Below are 23,690 nucleotides of genomic sequence, written 5' to 3' on the forward strand. Positions count from 1 at the left end.
CCACGTGACCCAGTTTCAAACCTGACCTAGATGAACATTCTGACCAATTTTCATGAAGATCCATTGAGAAATATGACCTCTAGAGAGGTCACAAGGTTTTTCTATTTTTAGACCTACTGACCTAGTTTTTGACCCCACATGACCCAGTTTCAAATTTGACCTAGATATCATCAAGGTGAACATCCTGACCAATTTTCATGAAGATCCATTGAGAAATATTGCCTCTAGAGAGGTCACAAGGTTTTTCTATTTTTAGACATACTGACCTAGTTTTTGACCCCACGTCATCCAGTTTCGAACTTGATCTAGATATCATCAAGGTGAACATTCTGACCAATTTTCATGAAGATCTCGTGAAAAATATGGCCTCCAGAGAGGTCACAAGTTTTTTCTATTTTTAGACCTACTGACCTAGTTTTTGACCGCACGTGACCCAGTTTCGAAACTGACCTAGATATAATCAAGATGAACATTCTGACCAACTTTCATAAAGATCCCATGAAAAATGTGACCTCTAGAGTGGTCACAAGCAAAAGTTTACGCACGCACACACGGACGGACGACGGACGCCACGTGATCACAAAAGCTCACCTTGTCACTTTGTGACAGGTGAGCTAAAAATAAGAAAGTAGGTCAGTAGGTCATATTTATGGTCACTGAAATTCAGTTTTAAGATCAGTCTGCAAAACTGTAAATGTCATCCAAATTTCAAGACTGTATCTTAACAAGAGCTCGTCGAACACGAAATGCCCCCATTGATGCATTCAGTAATTGCACAAGGAACAGAAATTATATGCTCACTGTAAACAAAAGTTCTACCATTCTGGTTTAATCTGACCTTGACCTTTAATCTATTAACCTAACAAGAGATTACAGATTGATCTTGGCGCCATCCACTGAGCCATTTTTGAATGTTCCAAATTTCAAGACTAGCTCAAGGTCAAAATCAAGGTCAAATTTCATTTAGGTATAAAACAATATGTATGTGGTCCAAAATTGAAAGTGGTGGCTTGAGAAATGTGAAAGCAGGTCACTAGATCAAATTCAAGGTAAAGTTCATTTCGGTAGAGAGAACTATGCGTGTGCTTCAAATTTGGAGGCTCTAGCTTGAGAAATGTGAAAGCAGGTCACTAGGTCAAAATCAAGGTCAAATTCCATTTCAGAACACAAAACTATGCAAGTGGTCCAAAATTTGAAGCCTGTACCTTCAGAAATGTGAAAGTAGGTCACTAGGTCAATCTCAAGATCAAAGTTCATTTCAGTACACAAAACTATGCTTGTGGTTCAAATTTGAAGGCTGTAGCTTGAGAAATGTGAAAGTAGGTCACTAGGTCAAAATCAAGGTCAAATTTTATTTTGGAACAAAAATCTATGCATGTGGTCCAAATTTGAAGCCTGTACCTTCAAAAATGTGAAAGTAGGTCACTAGGTCAATAACAAGGTCAAAGTTTTTTTCAGTACACAAACCTATGCATGTGATCCAAATTTGAAGGCTGTAGGTACAGGAATGTGAAAGTAGGTCACTAGGTCAAGATCAAGGTCAACTCATGTCAAGGTTCATCTAGCCACTCAAAACTATACATGTGGTCCAAATTTGAATGATGTAAGCTATGGACATGAAGATTCTAAGTTTTTCCCTGTATAAGTCTATATGAACCATATGACCTCTGGGGAGGGGCCATATTTGACCCGAGGGGGATAACTTGAACAAACTTGGTAGAGAACCAATAAATGATGCTACATTACAAATTACCAAAGCCATAGTCTTTGTGGTTTGGACAAGAAGATTTTCAAAGTTTTTCCCTATATAAGTATATGTAAACCATGTGACCCCCAGGGTGGAGCCATATTTGACCCTAGGGGAATAATTTGAATAATCTTAGTAGAGGACCACTAGATGATGTCATATACAAAGTATCAAAGCCCTAGGCCCTGTGGTTTTGGACAAGAGGTTTTCAAAGTTTTTTCCTATGTAAGTCTATATAAACCATGTGACCCTAGGGGTGGGGCCATATTTGACCCCAGGGAAATAATCTGAACAATCTTGGTAGAGGACCACTAGATTTTGCTACATACCAAATATCAAAGCCCTAGGCCCCATGGTTTTGGACAAGAAGGTCAGAAACCATTTAACTGTTCCTGGCCAATGTAACCTTGACCTTTGACCTAATGACCTCAAAATCAATAGGGGTCATCTGCTGGTCATGGCCAACCTAACTATCAATTTTCATGACACTAGGCCCAAGCGTTCTTGCGTTATTGCCTGGAAACCATTTTACTGTTCCTGGTCACTGTGACCTTGACCTTTGAAATACTGACCTCAAAATCAATAGGGGTCATCTGCTGGTCATTACCAACCTCCCTATTAACTTTCATGACCCTAGGCCCAAGCGTTCTTGAGTTATCATCCGGAAACCGTTTTACTGTTCAGGGTCACTGTGACCTTGACCTTTAACATACTGACCTCAAAATCAATAGGGGTCATCCGCTGGTCATTACCAACCTCCCTATCAACTTTCATGACCCTAGGCCCAAGCGTTCTTGAGTTATCATCCGGAAACCGTTTTACTGTTCAGGGTCACTGTGACCTTGACCTTTAACATACTGATCTCAAAATCAATAGGGGTCATCTGCTGGTCATTACCAACCTCCCTATCAACTTTCATGATCCTAGGCCCAAGTGTTCATGAGTTATCATCCGGAAACCGTTTTACTGTTCAGGGTCACTGTGACCTTGACCTTTATCATACTGACCTCAAAATCAATAGGGGTCATCTGCTGGTCATTACCAACCTCCCTATCAACTTTCATGATCCAAGGCCCAAGCGTTCTTGAGTTATCATCCGGAAACCGTTTTACTATTCAGGGTCACTGTGACCTTGACCTTTGACATACAGACCTCAAAATCAATAGGGGTCATCTGCTGGTGATGACCAACCTCCCTATCAAGTTTCATGATCCTAGGCCCAAGCGTTCTTGAGTTATCATCCGGAAACAAATTGGTCTACATTCCGACCGACCGACATCTGCAAAACAATATACCCCTCCTTTTTCAAAGGGGGGCATAAAAAGCTAGAAAGTAGGTCACATTCATGGTTTACAAGTCACTGAAAGTCAGTTTTCAGATCGGTGTGCTAAACTGTACATGTCATCCAAATTTCAAGGCTGTATCTTAAAAAACAAGGAAGTAGGTTCAGAAGGTCACATTCATGGTCACTGAAAGTCTGTTTTAAGATTGGGGTGCTAAACTGTACATGTCACCCAAATTTCAAGGCTGTATTTTAAACAAGAGGGCCCTGAAGGCCCTGTATGGCTCACCTGAAGAAAGTAGGTCAGTAGGTCAGTAGGTCACATTCATGGTCACTGCAGTCAGTTTTAAGATCAGTGTGCAAAACTGTACATGTCATCCAAATTCCAAGGCCGTATCTTAAAAAACAAGTAAGTAGGACAGTAGATCAGTAGGTCACATTCCACATGACCCAGATTCGAACTTGACCTAAAGATGATCAAGGGTAACATTCTGACTAAGTTTCATGAAAATACAGTCATAAATGTGGCCTCTAGAGTGTTAACAAGCTTTTCCTTTGATTTGACCTGGTGACCTAGTTTTTGAACCCACCTGACCCAGATTTGAACTTGACCTAAAGATCATCAAGATTAACATTCTGACCAACTTTAGTTTAAACATATTTTATTTCAAACATATGTGCATACTACAATTTACAATTTACAATATTGTTATCATACATGCTGAAAAAGGATTACATGTAGATCCAATAGCTAAGCCTATAAAGGTCTTCTCCTAACTGACCAAGTTTCATTACGGTATGGTCACAAATGTGGCCTCTAGAGTGTTAACTAGCTTTTCCTTTGATCTGACCTGGTTACCTAGTTTTTGACCCAACCTGACCCAGATTTGAACTTGACCTAAAGATCATCAAGGTTAACATTCTGACCAAGTTTCATAGAGATATTATCAGAAAATGTGGCCTCTAAAGTGTAAACAAGCTTTATATTTGATTCGACCTGGTGACCTAGTTTTTGACCCCACCTGATTCAGATCTAAACTTGAACTAAAGATCATCAAGATTAACATTCTGACCAAGTTTCATTAAGATATGGCCATGAATGTGGCCCCAAGAGTGTTAACTAGCTTTACCTTTGATTTGATGTGACCTAGTTTTTTACCCACCGGACCCAGATTTAAACTTGACATAAAGATCATCAAGGTTAACATTCTGACCAAGTTTCATGAAGATACAGTCATAAATATGACCTCTAGAGAGTTAACTAACTTTTCCTTTGATTTGACCAGGTGCCCTAGTTTTTGACCCACCTGACCCAGATTTGATCTTGACCTTAAGATCATCAAGGTTAACATTCTGACCAAGTTTCATAGAGATATTATCATAAATGTGGCCTCTAGAGTGTTAGCAAGCTTTACATTTGATTTGACCTGGTGACCTAGCTGACCCAGATTTAAACTTGACCTACAGATCATCAAGGTTAACATTCTGACCAAGTTTGATTAAGATATGGTCATGAATGTGGCCCCTAGAGTGTTAACTAGCTTTTCCGTTGATTTGACCTGGTGACCTAGTTTTTGACCCCACCTGACCCAGATTTGAACTTGACCTAAAGATCATCAAGGTTAACATTCTGACCAAGTTTCATTATGGCATGGTCATACATATGGCCTCTAGAGTGTTAACTAGCTTTTCCTTTGATTAGACCTGGTGGCCTAGCTTTTGACCCCACCTGACCCAGATTTAAACTTGACCTAAAAATCATCAAGGTTAACATTCTGACCAAGTTTCATTAAGATATAATCATAAATGTGGCCTCTAGAGTGTTAACAAGCTTTACCTTTGATTTGACCTGGTGACCTAGTTTCTGATTCCACTTGACCTAGATTTGAATTTGACCTTAAGATCACCAAGATTAACATTCTGACCAAGTTTCATGACGATACAGTCATAAATGTGGTCTCTAGAGTGTTAACAAGCTTTTCCTTTGATTTGACCTAGTGACCTAGTTTTTGAACCCAATATCGAACTCTTCCAAGATTTTATTGAGAGTAACATTCTGACAAAGTTTCATTAAGAATGGGCCAAAAATGTGACCTCTAGTGTGTTAACAGTCAAATTGTTGACAATGACGGACGACGGACACAGGACAATCACAAAAGCTAACCCTTGAGCACTTCGTGCTCAGGTGAGCTAAAAACAAGGAAGTTGGTCAGTAGGTCACATTCCACATGACCCAGATTTGAACTTGACCTAAAGATCATCAAGGTTAACATTCTGACCAAGTTTCATAAAGATACAGTTATAAATGTGGCCTCTAGAGTGTTAACAAGCTTTTCCTTTGATTTGACCTGGAGACCTAGTTAAGATTTTCAACATTAACATTCTGACCAAGTTTCATGAAGATACATCTTAAATGTGGCCTCTAGGGTGTTAACAAGCTTTTCCTTTGATTTGAACTGGTGACCTAGTTTTTGACCCCACCTGACCCAGATTTAAAAACTTGAACATTAACATTCTGACCAAGAATCATAGAGATATTGTCATAAATGTGGCCTCTAGAGTGTTAACAAGCTTTTTCTTTGATTTAACCTGGTGACCTAGTTTTTGACCCCACCTGTCCCAGATTTAAACTTGACCTAAAGATCATCAACATTAACATTCTGATTAAGAATCATAGAGATTTTATCATAAATGTGGCCTCTAGAGCGTTTACAAGCTTTTCCTTTGATTTGACCTGGTGACCTAATTTTTGACCACACCTGACCCAGATTCGTGCATGACCTAAAGATCATCAAGGTTAACATTCTGACTAAGTTTCATTAAGATACGGTCATAAATGTGACCTAGTTTTTGACTCCACCTGACCCAGATTCTAACTTGACCTAAAGATCATCAAGATTAACATTCTGACCAAGTTTCATGAAGATACAGTCATAAATGTGGCCTCTAGAGTGTTAACAAGCTTTTTCTTTGATTTGACCTGGTGACCTAGTTTTTGACCCAAGAGGCCAATATCGAACTCATCCAAGATTTTATTGAGGGTAACATTCTGACCAAGTTTGATTAAGATTGGGCCAAAATTGTGACCTCTAGAGTGTTAACAGTCAAATTGTTGACGTCAACGGACACAGGGCGATCACAAAAGCTAATCTTGAGCACTTTGTGCTCAGGTGAGCTAATAAATCATCAGTTGGAGTATCAAAATCTTTATCTAGAATGTTTCAAGCTGCCTGTTTTTGAAATTTGTACATGTTGTTAAGTTCAGTGTTGCAGATTCCCCAAATAGTACAACAGTAGTCCAAATGAGGAAGAATGTATGCATTGAAAAACATTTTTCTTGAATGCAGATTTAAAAACTGTTTATTTCTCGTAAGTACAGCAAGGAGTTGCATTTATTAAGAGTCATTTGTACTTGGGTTTTCCAGTTTAGTGTATGGTCAACATGAATGCCTAAAAGCTTTTCAGTGCTTGAAAACTATACAGTTTTATCATGGAGATAAATACAGTAACTCACTACACCCAAAATATTTACTGCATTGGTTTAAACAGTATTTTATTGACATAATTACATCTGTTACACTAAATTGTTAAATGTACAAACATATAGGATTGAGAAGAATTCTCAAAATTCTGTGACACAGTTCCCTCTTAAGCCGGTCTTTTGGTTAAGAACAAGAATCTTTTTCCACTGACAAATGTAGTTACATTAAGAATGGAAAATGAACATTTTATACTATTAGTTGCTAATATGTGTCTATTTGCTTAACAACAATCTATATATCTGACAACAGAGTTTTTTGTCATAAAAGACAAAATTGTTCAAAATAACATTGGTTGTTAACAAAAATATTATATATTTAATTTAGCTACCAGGAGGGATAACATAGTAAAGATTAGTCCAATCAGTGAATGTAGTTACCTCCCCTCCTGTCTCATTTATCAAATCAAATGTAAGCCTCTGCTGGTCAAGTCACAAGTAGTCCAAATATAAATAGTGCTAATCTTTCTCCCTTTTCTCATGCCCTTTCTCAATAGCATCGTGTTTTCTTTTACTCTACTGCGTTTCAGTATGTATCACTTAGCATTCTATCGAAATCAGCATGTTCCTATCGCATGCTAGGAAAAAATTGTGGCGCAAGACTTTAATGTCTCGAAAAGAGAAATTCAAAGAAGCAAAAAGGAGTAGATTCAGCGGGTTGTATTTAAACGAACTGTAGTTTTCTTATATAAAAGTTAACATCCCCTTTTCTTTTTGTTTTTCTAAAGTAGCAATATAGTTCTTTATCTGAAAATCTGATATGCTACAAAATGTCGAAAAACCGTTATAAAGTAAGTGGATTTTATATGAAATAATGAACAGCCACATTTAGTGGTGTTCAGCCTGAATTATTAAATTATGTTATGTGTGAGCATTTCTCAGTACTCAAGGAAGGTCATCCACTGACTTGCATTTTCATGCCCTTATTACATCACTGCTGGTACATTTCATTACATCTAGTACAGCGCTAGAAGGCTATGTTGTTGAGAAAACAGTGTTATTTAAGACTGACTCTATTACAGTGCAGTGACATGACTGAATTGGTATTTTAAGAAAGAACTAAAATAACATAATGAGATTTGACTATACAACATTTTCGGATAGTATTTTTTTTTTTTTTGCAGTTTCCATTTTTCATTCGAAGCCTCTCAGAATAAACTAGGTTAAACAAATCCAGCTTGTTCACTAAGTGATGTTTGTACAAGTAAATATTATTTGATAGCTGCTATTTACAACGTTAATGCAGAATTTCACAAGATAAATATAATTATTATCTACAACCAAGTGGAAGTTTTTTCTGTTTCTTTCATTCTGAAGCTGACCCAAGATCTCTTACACCTGTCAAAGATAGTCCATGTCTCATTTCCAATTAGGACTCCCATTTTCCATGCAACTAAAAGTTGTTGGGAACATGATTTTTATTCATTAAATAACAATGAAATGTAGCTTTAATTTTGTTTCTAAGATGACAGCAGGTATACTTTTTATTCTTTAAACTATATGACATAATTGTAAGTTCAACATAGTGAACTGTTTCGGATACAGTACATGAAGTCAATTTCTGTTACTGTGGACGGAAGACTTAAATTTACATCCAATAATTTTCATTGTGCATCTTTGTGCACATAGCCTCTTTACTGTTGAAATGGAAAACTCAAGAGAAATAAAATTAGAAATATTTATAGACAACATATTCAATATTTCTGTTCAAACCATAGCACTACTACAGGTAAGACATGCCTAGGCAAAAAAAAAAGGTGTTTCCGGTCTCCAGACCGACCCTCTTTTTTTAAACCCGACCCTAGACTTTTTATCGGGGATAATTTTCTGTGTTTCCGATTTTTAAAAATATTTCCGTTTCATTTTAAACCTTTCTGACCCGCGAAAATCGAGAAAAACTCATACTGACCCGCATAGAATATGCCCTGACTACGCTTGACTTGCGGCAATTTTCTTTGATTCGTCTTGAGTTCGAAAGTTCTGCCACTTGTCAATCAAAATCCCAATGGCAGTAGGTGGAGCATTGTATGTTAATTAGCTACTGCCAGATGTCAATCATGCCACGTACTGACTAGCCTGGGAATCCAGTCTGACAATTTCTAACTTTTTTTTTCTACCTGCAAATTGACAGCCTGGGGAAACCTTTTTTTCTGACTGCAGCGCCACCTATATTACACCCGATATATGTGGGTGTTTAATAAAGAACGATAACTTCCGAAAGCAATAATCCATGGCTAAAAATAGAAACGGAATTCTCACGGAAAAAACAGATCGGAATCGTGTACTTCCGAAGGTTTCCGAACATTTCCGGGCCATAGACAAATACCAGTTTGTACCTCCCATAGCTTTTCCAGCAAGTTGTAACAATTTTTAAATATGTCAGTATAAACTTAAATTTGCATCATATCTATCAAGATGTTATTTTAATGCAGACCTAGTGATCTGCAAAAATTGAAGAAATTTCGACAGCATTGCCTCATTTTCGATTCAAACAAGCGCAAATATGATCACATGTTAATCAGGCTAATTATAGAAAATCAATAATCAGTAGTTACATGGAAACTCCTTCAGATTTCCCCAGGCATTGATAATATCAGAAACTCGACGAATGCCAATTAACACTAATTAGCGCAAATTAAGTGATATCTTTAATGCATAAATATTAGGTATGATTTCTTCTGACAAAGCACAAATATTATCAATGGCTTCCCAGGCTACGTGCTGACTGACACATGGTCATCTCATGGTTTGTATAATTTAGTACTTGTAATAATGCCTAGTCATTTTCAAAGATGTTTATCGATCAATGTGTAAAGGTTAATTGATAAACAATGCAGCCTTAGATTATCTTGTTTGTACCACTTGTTAATTAGCGTATGTTATATTGTTATATGTCTTGCCGATGTAAAATAAAAATTACCTTATCTTATTACTGAACAGAACAACAAATTGGATAATTAAAACCATTATTTTGTGTGCTAATGATATTATATGAGCCGGTCGGCCGTAACGATCTATAACAAATTATTATCATTGCCGAGGCTTTGTCTGGGCCCAAACAAATATAAATGCTTTAAATAAGCAAAAATTATAAGAACTGAATAGGTATGGTGAAATAATGAAATTTAAAACAGGAATTTTATCAAGAACTTTAAGATTTTCTAGTACAATTTAAACAAGAGGGTCATGATGACCCTGGATCGCTCACCTGAGTAATATGAGCTACATGTTTCAAATGTCAAACTGATGATTTTTAGAATATTTTTAGAAGATTTTCCGATGTACAATCAAGTAACCGGGGCCAATTTAACCCCGGGGGTTATGATTTGAACAAAGTTTGTAGAAGTCTACTAGGCAATGTTACATATCAAATATCTAAGATCTAGGCCTTCTGGTTTATTTTTAGCAAATTTATGAAGATTTCCCTATGTACAATCAAGTAACCCCTGGGGCTGGGTCAATTTGACCCTGGCGGGTCAAGATTGAACAAATTTTGTAGAGGTCCACTAGGCAATGCTACATGTCAAATATCTAAGCTCTAGGCCTTCTGGTTTATTTTTAGAAAATTTTGAAGATTTTTCTATTTACAATCAAGTAACCCCATGGGGCGGGGTCATGATTTGAATTTTTTTTGTAGAAGTCTACTAGGCAATGCTACATGTCAAATATCTAAGCGCTAGGCCTTCTGGTTTATTTTTAGAAAGTTTTTGAAGATTTTCCTATGTAAAATCAAGTGACCCCTGGGGCTAGGTCAATTTTGACCCCGGGGGTCATGATTTGAACAAATTTTGTAGAGGTCCATTAGGCAATGCTACAAGTTAAATATCTAAGCGCTAGGCCTTCTGGTTTATTTTGAGAAAATTTTTGAAGATTTTCCTATATGTAAAATCAAGTGACCCCTGGGGCTGGGTCAATTTTGACGCCGGGGGTCATGATTTGAACAAATTTTGTAGAGGTCCACTAGGCAATGATACATGTTAAATATCTAAGCTCTAGGACGTCTGGTTTATTTTTAGAACATTTTTGAAGATTTTCCTATGTAAAATCAAGTGACCCCTGGGGCGGGGTCAATTTTGATCCGGGGGGTCATGATTTGAACAAATTTTGTAGAGGTCCACTAGGCAATGCTACATGTCAAATATCTAAGCTCTAGGCCTTCTGGTTTATTTTTTTAAATTTTTTGAAGATTTTCCTATAGAAATCTATGTAAAATCAAGTGACCCCTGGGTCATGATTTGAACAACTTTAGTAGAGGTCTACTAGGCAATGCTACATATCAAATATCTAAGCTCTAGGGCTTCTGGTTTTTGAGAAGAAGATTTTTTAAGATTTTCCTATGTAAAATCATATGACCCCTCGGGCAGTGTCAATTTTGACCCCGGGGTCATGATTTGAAAAAACTTGGTAGAGGTCTACTAGGCAATGCTTCATACCAAATATCTAAGCTTTAGGGCTTCTGGTTTTTGAGAAGAAGATTTTTAAAGTTTTTCCTTTGCCATGGCAACCAGAGTTCTGCATTGAATTCAATTCTTTGAACAATTTTTGTAGAGCTTCACCCAAGGAACATTCCCGTGAAGTTTCGATGAAATTGGCTTAGCGGTTTATGAGGAGATGTCATTTAAAGTTAAAGTTTACGGACGGACAACGGACGATGGACGCCGGACGGTGAGTGATCACAACAGCTCACCCTGAGCCTTTGGCTCATGTGAGCTAATAAACAGCCAATAAAATGTCCGCATTTAAGAAAAATATGATAACTGTTGCAATACAGGGGTGGTATAGTACTTCATCAACAGGTGCGCGCAACACTTCCCGATGCGGCTTTTTTGTGTCAAAACATCTCGATTCGGTGAGTAAACTTGCGATTATTACATTGATAACTAATAGATTTTGAAATGACATATAGTCGAAAGTACCCGCACATGCGTCTAGTTTATCATTTACGTTTACATTTTTCAAGAAAGCCTTCCGTTTAAGAGAACATTCGTGCACAATGCACTTCATGGAAACACTTCCCTATTCACCACATCATATTATGTTGCATAACAAGAGTTTACATGCATTTCTGATAAATCCAAGCATTGACGGGTTTTCTTTTATGGTAAACCGATGTCAGTGATACCTTGATTAGTCATTAGAATCTAAACTTTCCGAAAAATCAGTAAACTAAAATTTCGCCTTCCCGGTTCACCAACTGAATTGATGTCCTCCCCGCTCACCAGTTTCCAGCATGACTAACATCGGGTTGGTGCTCATGTAAATGTGATCACGCTTGCCTGGAAGTTCTATTAATTGGAATAACTAATTGTTAGAGTGCTTGCACTAGATGGTCCGTAAACTTCATTTAAGCATTTGAAAATAATATTGATAGAACGAGGCATATCTTGAACATATGTTGTATACTATAAACGTGCATGTGTATGATATAATTATGTTCTATCATGTCCTTATATTTGTTATTTTAGGTACATGAAAGATGAAAAAGGAAACAAAACTTCTAGTCTGCATCAATGGAATTGTCATTATATGTTATAAAGGATTGCTGAGTGATCGGCATGCAAGACATAATTGACGTATTATATTTTCCGAAAGCTGTACGACATAATATTTGAGAAGTGGAGAACACCCTCTAACGGAATTACCCCAGACAAGGATTTCAACGCTCAACTAGGTCTCCGTACCAAACTTTGTCACGACTATGTCAGTTGCTGTTTGAAGGTATGGATATTAATAACTGATTTAATTTCAACAATTTTACAGTAGATAAACCTTAATAAGATAACTATATATGGCGTGTCAAAATAGTCGAGTATGATGGCTTTGATTCCGAACTTGAGTACAAGGCAAGACTCGATGAGACAAATAAGAATATGCATTGATAATTATGCTAAGTAAAGCAAAATTATATAGTTAAATTATTATCATGTGCTATTTTTTAAAGGAGCAACCTTTTGATATATTTTTAAAGGTATAAAGTCGCACTAATGCAGTTTAGTTTTTAATTATATGCTACTATTTAATTTTGTTTAACGTTTCAGGGCCAAGTGATCATCACCATTGCTTGGGAAAAATGAGAAATTACTTTATCGCGCCAATGAAATGTTCTTATTAAGGAGTTTTAGATGTGCGCAGGGAAAGACCAAGAGTGACTGCAACCGAATTATAATTACCACGTAGTAGAATGGGACATCGATTGAATCTACACTAGAAAGCAGTTCAGGATTTAACATTTGACTAATGTTCAGATTTTGCTTGCAAATCTTAGTGCATCCAATTACATGTTAAAACTCGAAGTGAGCTTGAACAGTGGTAGAACAATTTTACTTGCAATGCAAATTATTTTGCTTTTCTTAAACTGTTTAGTTGTTAAAAATGTTGTTGTGTAAAAGATTATTTAAAATAGGAAATTTTACTGATTTTTGATTTATACCCTTACACAGTGGAATCCGTTGTGACATAAACATACGCACATGCACTCTCAAGACAGCAACATCTTCCTTTTTAGCAGCTGATGTTATATATTTACACAAATCAACGAAAGTAGATTTATTACTTGATTGTAGCAATTATAAATTTTATACACACTTATAAATACGAGTATAATGATAACGTTTCATTAACTTTGGACGTAATTCTTTATAACTCAACATTTAAAAAAATGAAATTCACCTTTCATTAAGATCGAATATCTGACACATTCTTTCCACATTGTATGCTTTAATTTTCTTCGATCAAGAAGAAGTGTACATCTCTATGTCACATATTCTCAACAACTGGAAATATTCAGACACCACAGAAAGACATGAAGTGGAGATCAACAAAAATCAGAATATAATAAGTCTTGAAACCATTAAACTGGAAAATGTTGAGGTTTTGCGCAATTACTCTAATTATAACTCAGAAATTTCGTTAAAAACACACAAAAATTGATAAAGTGGCAATGTAGTATAATCTGTGAACGTTTATTGACCGAAACATAGAGATAACAAGAATATTTACATTGTTGTGTTTTACCCGTTATGAGCATTAGTGTCAACTACATTTCGTACGAAGTTTAATACTGCTGTTGCCTTTCATCAAAATCTGTCAAATGTTATATAGAAGAAAGGAGAGGCACTGACAAGACTTTGTGACTTCAACACAGACAGACAAAACAAAACATGTTTCATTAAAAATTCACAATTGTTTGGTCACGCAAAATCACATTAAATTCCGTCTACAAAAGCTGTCCAAGGCTAAATATTGTACGGTAGTGGTCACACGTAACAGTGAGCTGTTTTAAACGGTGTCTGCACATATTACCAGTGAGTGAGCCTCAAACAACGACTACTTTTGTGGTCTTCATTTCTGACTTTTTCACAAACATCCACAACAAGTGGGTATTGTTCTTTCTACAATTCTGTTGTTTTTTTTTTGACGTGTCATTTTATTTCCAAAAACTGCATGAATTACTATATGCAGTTTATGTTCATCTGTCTACGGATATCAAACTGCTGAACCCCAAGTGTTTAGCTTCATAATTTAATTCTGATAAACAGAATATCTCGGGTGTTTCTGTTGTGATCTGAAAAAGAAAGAGTAAATCTGTCATAATATAGCCCTTGAAGGTAAATTAAACACTGTTTTTACTGACATAATCGTTCATTGCTAAATACTAGTTTTGCTGGTATGGCAACCGAAGTACCATGCGTCAAAATAAATTGAAGGGCTACATATAACACGATGCCACACGGGCGGTGAGCCGGGAAGTGCATCGTTTTACCTGGTGAACCGGGAAGGCGAAATTTTATATTACCGATTTCTTTGAAACTATAGATTGCAATAATTAATTAAGGTATCACTGACCTCTGTTTGCCATAAAAGAACACCCGTCAAGGCATTTAGTCATTAGAAATGCATGAAAACTCTTTTTATGCGATGTAATATGGTGTGGTGAATGGGGAAGTGTTTCCATGAAGTGCATTGTGCTCGAATGTTCTCTTAAACGTAAGAATTTCTTGAAAAATGCAAACGTCTGTGATAAACTAGAGACACATGCGGGTACTTTAGACTATATGTCATTTCCAAATCTATTCGTTACCAATGAAATAATCGCAAGTTTACTCACCGAATCGAGGTGTTTTGACATAAAAAGCCGCATCGGGAAGTGTTGCGCGCACCTGTTGATGACGTACTATACCACCCCTGCAAAAGCAGATCTTATTTTGAAACATTTTTTGAGGAAAAAAACAAAACATGCCAAGGCACCAAACCCCACCCACTTTCAGGCAATGTGCAAAATATCTAAGAATAAATTGCTTAAAGTCTGTGGAAGTTGTATTTATAACAGTATAGCTTGACCCAAGAAAGGCTGATCTTGACTCTTGAAAATCTTATTTTGACCCTTGAAAATTTAAGCTGAAAAGTCAATGACTCTTGAGTTTCAGAAACCTACAGAACGCCCTGACGTGATTCTGACTGGTTGGCAGTTATATCAAAGATGGCAGCACCCGTGTTGCCCGCTTCATCAGGTTTGGGGCTTCGATTTAAAGTTTGTTTGCATTATAAAACGGCCAAAAACTTACAACGGTTCCAGATCACAAATTAGTTAAAGACATATTTCACCAGTATCCTGATTTACTGGCCAGAGAATTTCAAGGTCTCAAAAGTTGGCATCCACTGTTTCATCTAAATTTTTTGATGTTGAAGGTATTGTGTGGGTGAATAGTGCCAAAAATAATCTGTTTCATATTATATTTTGCATCACAGGGGTTTTTTTTGGCCGTTTTTATAGCCGTTATTGGGCTATATTCCCAATGCCAAACAGTATGTTTTTTTCCCAAAATGAGTGCAAAAATTCCCAATCTACATTCTGAAAAAAAAAAAAATCATCAAAATTGCACAAACATTGACCAAATTATGGACAATTTTGTAATGACAGTATGTTCAAGAGGTTGTACAATGTGAAACAAGTGTATGAGAAAGTGCTTAAACACATCCTTACTTTATTCTATGGGACTAAATATTTCCCAATCTGGAACATTTACGCGTCAAAATTCCCAATTTTGGGGGTATAGGCTATGTTCCCAAAACAGCAAGAAAAAACCCTGCATCATGTTATGTTTTAATACCAAGTCTCTTGTTCAATTTCATTAACGTATGGGACTGCATGTTTTAATATTAAAATGGCAGAGCCATAGTGTCACGTATTTTCAATGGCTAATTTTTAAGAGGCAGGATCATAGTCGAGTCAGTATTTGGGGAGAAAACTAGCTTCAAACAATTATTATTTCATTTCTGGATAATGGATTCATTAAAACTGCTACATACATCTCTGGAAACTTTAATTCTAAGTTTAAGGTTCTTGTAAAGCCTTTTTATTTCAGAATATTACAAACATTCATATATGAAAATTTAACAACACAGAGATGAACTTCTTTCAAAATCATATAGAGATATAAATCTGCTTTTATTTCATAATATTATAGGTATACAAGTAAATGTACTAAGAAGTATTTGACATTTTACTAGTTTGACTAGTATTCTATTTATATTTTAAATTACATGTGTACAATATTAATCTATTTCTAATATAAACACTGATAAAAGATAGTCAAATTTTAGTTCAATGCCTATTATTTCTGTTAAAAGGGGCTATAACGACAGACACAACTTTCAGAAGAAAAAAAAATTAAAAAAAAATTTTCCTACATGTACCTATCTACCCTCTTTTTTTTGACAGGAGACCGGAAACGGACCTATTTCTTTTGGCCCTATCTAAATCCAAGGCTGAGGTGCTAATATGCTTTATCCATTTTAGAGCTGCAGGTAAATATCAAGTAAAACTACAAACGAAATATTTTTTAACTGGTATAGTCTAAGCTATACATAGAAAGATACTCCATTGGCTAGAATTTGTTTTAAAACTTCAATTATATACAATTTTCTTGGAAAACTCATAAATACTGTAAAAGGGAAACACTAAGGTTTTGAAAAAAAATTCAAAAATCAGCACCGCAAGGTATGGTATTTTTGTCTTGTTTTAAAAATCTTGTTTAAAGCTACGTACATAAATAAAAGCAAAAATACTTGTATATCTTTGAAAAATCTGTTTTCTGTCAATTTTGCTCCTGAATCCTGGGTTAATTCATCTGATATTAAAACAAATTCTTTTACATGATGATGCATTTTCATGTCACAAATGTGTTCAAATATTGTACTATCAATACAAAAAATAAACACAGATGTTAACTGTATTTATTGTATTTTTCATCTTTTCATGTAACTGTTATATTTCCATTTTTCAAGTCGGTCATCTCCCTTGAATGTTGGCATCTTGAAATTTTACACCATAACTTATCATTTTTTGTTGTACCTGACACTTATATGTAAAATTTAGTATTCAGAAAAGTTACAAGAAATCTGTCTTTGAGAAAAATCTACCAGAGATACCTTTATTTAATATAAAATCTTGTGCTTATGCAGGGGTGCGGAAATCCCAATATTTTTCACTTGTCCACGGACAAATGAGACTTAAAAATCATACATGTGATAAGTTCAGAATCCCAAAACTGGAGGATTGCCATTTTTCAGCTGGAGTTGGGGTCTCAAAACTGGAGGTTTTTTATCGACATAAATTAAGCGCGCGGACACATAACTTAGAGGCAAAATCCAACATTTTTGGCCACACAATAATGTATATAAGTCTACACCAGAAGAAACAATCCTCATAACTCTTGATTTGAATTTTGACAGAGTTATGCCACTTTTTAACTTCAGTTTTTTTGTTAAAGTTTTATATAATGTCTAATATCTCTGTTACATACAAAGCTATTGCCTATTATGCCCCTTTAACTGGCAAAACTTTAATTCAGAGTCAATCACTGAGAAAAGTCGAGCATGCTATCTTACAGAAGCTCCCTCTTGTTCTAACTTTAAACTTTCTTAACAGATTAAATTTGTAGAAACAAAGTCTCAGTTTAGGTTTGAAATGAAGATGAACATGCATTAACATTATTCTACTCTAGGACTTAAAAAACGAAGCTCTAAATTGGTCTGAACACAACTCATAAATTATGTAAATTCCTTACCCCACCCACTCTCGTATAAAAATACTGATGATTTTCACATGAAAATAGAAAATAGAAATGCATCAACATGTATTTACCCTTACCAAAATAATGTAGATTGATGTTATCAAATAAATGAGTGTGTGTTTTCATCCAATTTTCAATGAAATAAGTCCAGTTTATTAGCAAATTATTTATGTGATTTTATTACCGAGCAAAATTTTCTTTGAATAATCGAAATTCATTTCAGTTGGGAATTATTTCTTATGACTGGGAGTTTTTTTGCTTCAAACTGGTAAAAATGGAGCTTAATCGGCATTGAGAATGGGCAGATATTCGGCCCCGTGAGACAGGTGGAAAAGGCCCTGCTTGTCTAATCCCTTATCAAAACAATTAATAATTCACCTGTGAAAAACAACTCTTTCCTCCAGCAACATGTGTGGCAAACATGTATAATACACAACAGTCGGTGACACTTTGATTTACTGTGTAAACATGTTTGGCACTCCTCGGTAATTATCAACCCAGTCATAATACTGATTTTTATTTTTTGAAAAGCGGGAGAAATATGGTTTTGGTCGGGAGACGGGAGGCAAGGTGAAAAAATCGGGATTTTGACCCTCCCGCGCGGGAGATCACATGTATGTAAAAATCTACTTGTCCACAGTCAAAACTTACCTGCCTGGATTTTCAACATTTAAGCATGCATGAAACTAATAATAATTCTTTATTTTGGACAATAATCTACAGGTAGTAAAAAAAGCAAACATAATAAAGTGTAATACTGTAACTGTGTCAAAAAATAAGCTGCCAACACTTTCAGTCAGGCTGTAAGCCAGATTGAGCACATCTCACCTTAAATACACCTGCCCTATTTTTAACCATTCTCCTTTTTTCTTTTTTTACTACTACTTTTTTTACTCATTTTAACATTCTTGCTAGTTGACGCGCTAAGTCTAGGTCCCCAGCAGGGGTTTGACTATATGGAAGATAGATAGATAGATAGATAGATAGATAGATAGATAGATAGATAGATAGATAGAGTGTGTATAGCAGTTTCGAATCACCTAACAGAAAACGTTCAATATGTCAAATAGAATTGTGTCCTTTGGGATTTAGTGTTCATATGGCAAGATGAAAAAATAAAAGATATAATTTCATTTCTGGGATTACTAGTTTGGTCACAGGGTACATACTGATTTTCGTCGAAAATTTGCAAATAATTGCCATTTTAAAGAAAAATATACAGAATTATGAAAAATACGCAATAAACATTTCAAAACATAGCCATGACTGTTTATTTCCATCTGCAAAAAAGTTATTTTGAAAATAAGAAAGCCTTCGATTTTATATGAGGTAATTTCCAAACGTAATCAGTCAAGTAGTTCCGAATCACTTTTTACAACATTTATCTCCCCTGCAAGAACAATATAACACGCAACTTCTCAAAAGTTTGTGGTATTATTCGTGTTACTAAGGGACATTCAACTGACAAAACATTTACATTTTATTAGCAATATGTGAAGAAAAAAAATGAAGTGATTCAGAACTGCTTTAGATTCGGAATACCTAGACGGAAACAGGCTGATTCGGACCGTGGCTGATTCGGACCATGGCTGATTCGGACCAAATATTTTGACTGATTCGGACCACATACTTTAAATAAAAGTAGATAATGTCCATATATTTTGTCTGATTCAGACCACAAACTTTTATTTAACAGTCAATAATGACCATAAATTTTGGATGATTCAAAAAATTTTAGAAAATAATGTTGATTATAGCTTATATAGAGGTTTAACTTGAAGTAAAGACATAAAATATACACCATACAAATAGGTAAGAAGTTTTGACAAACTAAAATGCATCATTTATGCATTTAAATAAGGACTTTAATTGTTCTTTGCATCAGACATTTAACTTAATACTCATAAATATTATTTTTACACATGACATTAGTTTCAGGAAAACATAAACAATTTGGGCTGAATAAGCCAAGTAAATTTGGTCCGAATCAGCCATGGTCCGAGTCAGCCTGTATTCTACCTAGACATAGGCCTACTGTAGTGACAAAACAACAAGTACCTACCAAATTTAATGAGATCTGTAGCAGTTATGGACTCAAAATATTCCTTGTTGACTAAATGTTTGAATGAATTCTCTTAAAACAGTTCAATAAAGAACCCTCAACTTCAAATACGAAGTATATTAAAACATGGTTACTAAAGTAGTCAGTTGAAATGAACTGATGACTAAACCACTGACACCACATTTTCAAGATGTCGCATGCCCCATTTTGTATAGCCAGCCAGAGAAAAATACATAACGTGTTTAATCATGTTATTCCACAGAAAATAATCTGTAACATACTGCTGCTGGGTTGCAATATTTAGCGTAACAGCGATAAAAAAAAACACTGTTCTCTGTTGGTTCTATTTCTAAGGGAGCAAACTATTGTAACACTTTTCCCGAGTATCCGAACCTAAGGATATGCTAAATTCCGGTATTCGGCACGTCGGAGCAATGAGTGAGAATCTATCAATGCCAAGGCTTTTTTGCTTTGTAAAATTGGTTATAGATAAATAAAACATGATTTTTTTGTTTCGATTTTAATTTACATAACCATGTTATATTTCTAAAATGTTGCATTCTATGTAAATCACTGGAACACATCATAGCATCAAATCTCTCAATCCACTTTAACAAGAATGACATTTTGTATGATCTGCAACATGGATTCAGAGAAAAAAGGTCATGTGAAACACAATTAATACAACTAATTGATGACCTAGCACAAAATTTAAATCAAGGTAAACAAACATATCTCATTTTACTTGATTTCAGTAAAGCATTTGACAAGGTCAGTCACCTAAAGTTACTATATAAACTACAAGAGTGCGGCGTTAACAAACAGGTTATCACATGGATAAGGTCCTTCCTGATTGGCAGAACACAGTCAGTACACGTGGACGGAATGAAATCCGACGAAGTACCTGTCACATCAGGTGTCCCTCAAGGCTCAGTCCTTGGCCCCTCTTATTCCTATTATACATAAATGATCTACCGCAGTCCTTACAATCACAAGTCAGGTTATTTGCAGATGACACCGCAGTTTACCTCACAATCTCTAAAGAACAAGACTGCGTCACACTACAGCAGGACCTCCAGAAACTAGAAACTTTGGAGCATGTTTGGGAGATGGAGTTCAATCCCAGTAAATGTCAGGTCATGAACATAACAAAAAACAGAAAGAAATTTACACATAACTACATTTTACACGGTCAAATCCTGGAAGTGGTCTCCAGTGCAAAGTATCTAGAGGTAGATATTGCAAATGATCTCTCCTGGAACACACATGTAGATAGGATCACAAACAATGCAAACAAATCACTGGGTTTCCTATGCAGAAACCTCCCGGTCAAAAACCAAAATATTAAAGAAACCTCCTACAAGACTCTAGTTAGGCCACAACTAGAGTATGCCTCTACGGTATGGTCACCACACACACAAAGAAACATACATAAAATAGAAATGGTGCAAAGAAGAGCTGCCAGGTGGGTAAAGGGTCAATATTCATATTATGATAGTGTAACAAACATGTTAAATGATCTCAGTTGGCAGACACTCGAGGACAGGCGGACAATTGCTAGACTTTTCATGTTTTACAAAATCGTTCATGGTTACGTAGCTATTCCAATCCCTCCGTTTCTAGTACAGCCATTGAGACGAACACGTCATATGCACGACCACTCCCTTAGGCAGATCCATACAAACATTAATGTTTTTAAGTTCTCTTTCTTTCCATACACCGTTACCCTATGGAATCAACTGCCACCCCTGATCGTTCATCAGCCTGATCCTGAACATTTCAGACATGCTGTTAACGCATCCCACTACTATTAAGTGACTACACCCTGTTTTTATCCTGGTTTTCAGTTTTATCTTGCACTATCTTCCTTTTGACATCTTACTGTCATTCTTTTAACTTTTATTCTGGCACAGACACGCACCTGCTAGTTATACCCGAAAGGGGCGTCAAGCAGTATACATACATACATACAGTCATGTTGTCAATGAAACACATTTACTTTTAGCTGATACATTGGTTGAGAGTGCTAAGATGCCAAGGGTCCAGGTTTGATTCCTAGCTACTCCCACTGTGGTGTGTCCTTGGGCAAGGCATTTTATCGCAATTGCTCAGTCGACCCAGCAAATTGCTGGGGGTAGGGTATAATTGGTTTTAAACTGTTATTAGTATAGGGTTGTTCAAAAGCTCTATAGAGCTTATGTTAACTGTTCCACAAAACGACGGTAAGTAAAATTTACCTTTACCTTTAGTTTGGTTTTTTAAAATGATGGAACCTTGAAGAAGAATTCATTTTTGAAGTTTTCCCTACTAGCAGACTCAATTAGTACTTCAGTAAACTGTAGAATGTAAGACAAAATATTTAACAACCTGATCGCGCGAATTTTCGAAAGTGACTATACTTTTTATACTTAACTGGTATATTCTGAATGTATACCAGAAAGGTGTCAGAAGGTATTGTGTAAACCTGTGTAGCAAAGTCAAGTTTTACTTGTTTATTTAAATTTATGAAATAATTCAATTATTATATTTATAGGTATTATGTCCTTCAAGCCATCATGTCAGTACTCCGTAGTCTGTTGTATCATGTCTGTACTCTGTGTTCCGTTGTACTCCATGTTTGTCTTATCATGTCCAGTCATGTGTCCATCCGTGCATTTGAACTTGTTTTGTAAGATAGAAGACATTTTGATTGGTCAGTTACACGTTCGCACAAATAACTTTTTGGCATAAACTAACAATTGCACGGCCCTCCATACATCATTCTTTAGAATCATTGGTGACTAAACACAAGATCCTTAAGAACTACATTTGTACTTTTTGGTAAACAGACCTTACCTTTGGACAACTTACTTTTTAGTATATTTAAGTGTACCATTCATAGACATATCTGGTTTTCTTTGTGTACTATACTGGTACTTGGTCCAATAAATGGAAAAATCAATTACATGGTTGTGTTCACCATAATACCAGTCCAAATTTTAAGTTATAGCTTTGAAACCTCATCAATATTGTAAACTGATACAGACCACACACAGGTACACAAACAGGTCTTGATTTTAAATGTATATGCGAAGAAATAGGACATTTTTGCTAAATCAAGGGATTTCTTATCTGACAATGTTTAATGAGAATACACATTTTACCTAAATATGATAATAAATTGTGAAAAAATTATGTGCTACAGTGTAATTATAGTGAACTATGGCATAAAAAAATCAAAGATAGTTACGTAACTTTGAACCTGCAGTTCTAATTCAAACAATAATCATATTTACCCCAAGATCTTTAAGGTAAAAAATCACTGTTTTTAAATATGTTTAAGATATTAACAAAGAAATAAAGGCGTTTGAAGGTAAAAAATGCTTAAATCTGGCACTTTTGACTAACCGAGGGCAATCTCTTTCCTGAGCTTTCCAAATTAACCCATGATCAGATCTGACCGAGGGACATTGAGATTTGTAGAAATTATCACAGTTCAATATATTTCTGTTGCATATAAGCGGTATATCGTTGTTGTACGTGGAGGTCAAGGACATGAAGACCCGTTTCCTAGACCAGTCTGTAAATCAAACAATGAGCAACCATTTTCATCAGTTGTCATGTCAGAATGTCATTACTATACATGAATTAACAGAACCAAACAGGTAGGGGACAGACAGTTCCACTTACTTTCTTTAAAGAAATCTATACTATTTGCCCAAGAGTGGTTTTCCTTGTTGGCTTTTATGCCTGGCTCTGAGTTTATATAACTGGGTTTGTACATTTGTCTTTTACGGTTTTTTTGTTGTTGGCTTTTCCAGCTTTTAGTGGTGGAAGCAGAAGACCCCGGGTGCCCCTCTGAACATGGATTCAGGCATGGGCGGGCAAGTGGGTAGAACCATCGACCTTCCATAATCCAGCTGGATTGCTTCTTCACATGAAGAACCTACACTGGTGAGGACTGCAAGTGATTCAAAGCCAACTACCTTAACCATTTAGCCATCAAC

General features: G+C 35.8%; 1 protein-coding gene and 1 long non-coding RNA gene across 5 annotated transcripts in view; one reads left to right on the forward strand and one right to left on the reverse strand.

Annotated features, from left to right (window-relative positions):
- Positions 1-20,056, reverse strand: part of LOC123525865 (protein patched homolog 1-like) — a 91,113-nt gene extending 71,057 nt beyond the window's left edge. For 3 of the 4 annotated variants that reach the window (XM_053538057.1, XM_053538053.1, XM_053538059.1), the window contains exon 1: positions 19,705-20,056. The gene's annotated coding sequence lies outside the window, so the exon portion shown is untranslated. Of the gene's footprint in view, positions 1-19,700 lie in introns of all 4 variants that reach the window. The other variant, XM_053538055.1, reaches the window with a different exon arrangement.
- Positions 11,358-13,648, forward strand: LOC128555533 (uncharacterized). The gene is made up of 3 exons (XR_008370131.1): positions 11,358-11,416; positions 12,033-12,285; positions 12,606-13,648. It is a non-coding gene; the product is annotated as an uncharacterized LOC128555533 (long non-coding RNA).
- Positions 20,057-23,690: the final 3,634 nt, after the last annotated feature.

The sequence above is a fragment of the Mercenaria mercenaria genome, chromosome 3 (genome assembly GCF_021730395.1).
Source record: "Mercenaria mercenaria strain notata chromosome 3, MADL_Memer_1, whole genome shotgun sequence".
Taxonomy (NCBI): Eukaryota; Metazoa; Mollusca; class Bivalvia; order Venerida; family Veneridae; genus Mercenaria; species Mercenaria mercenaria.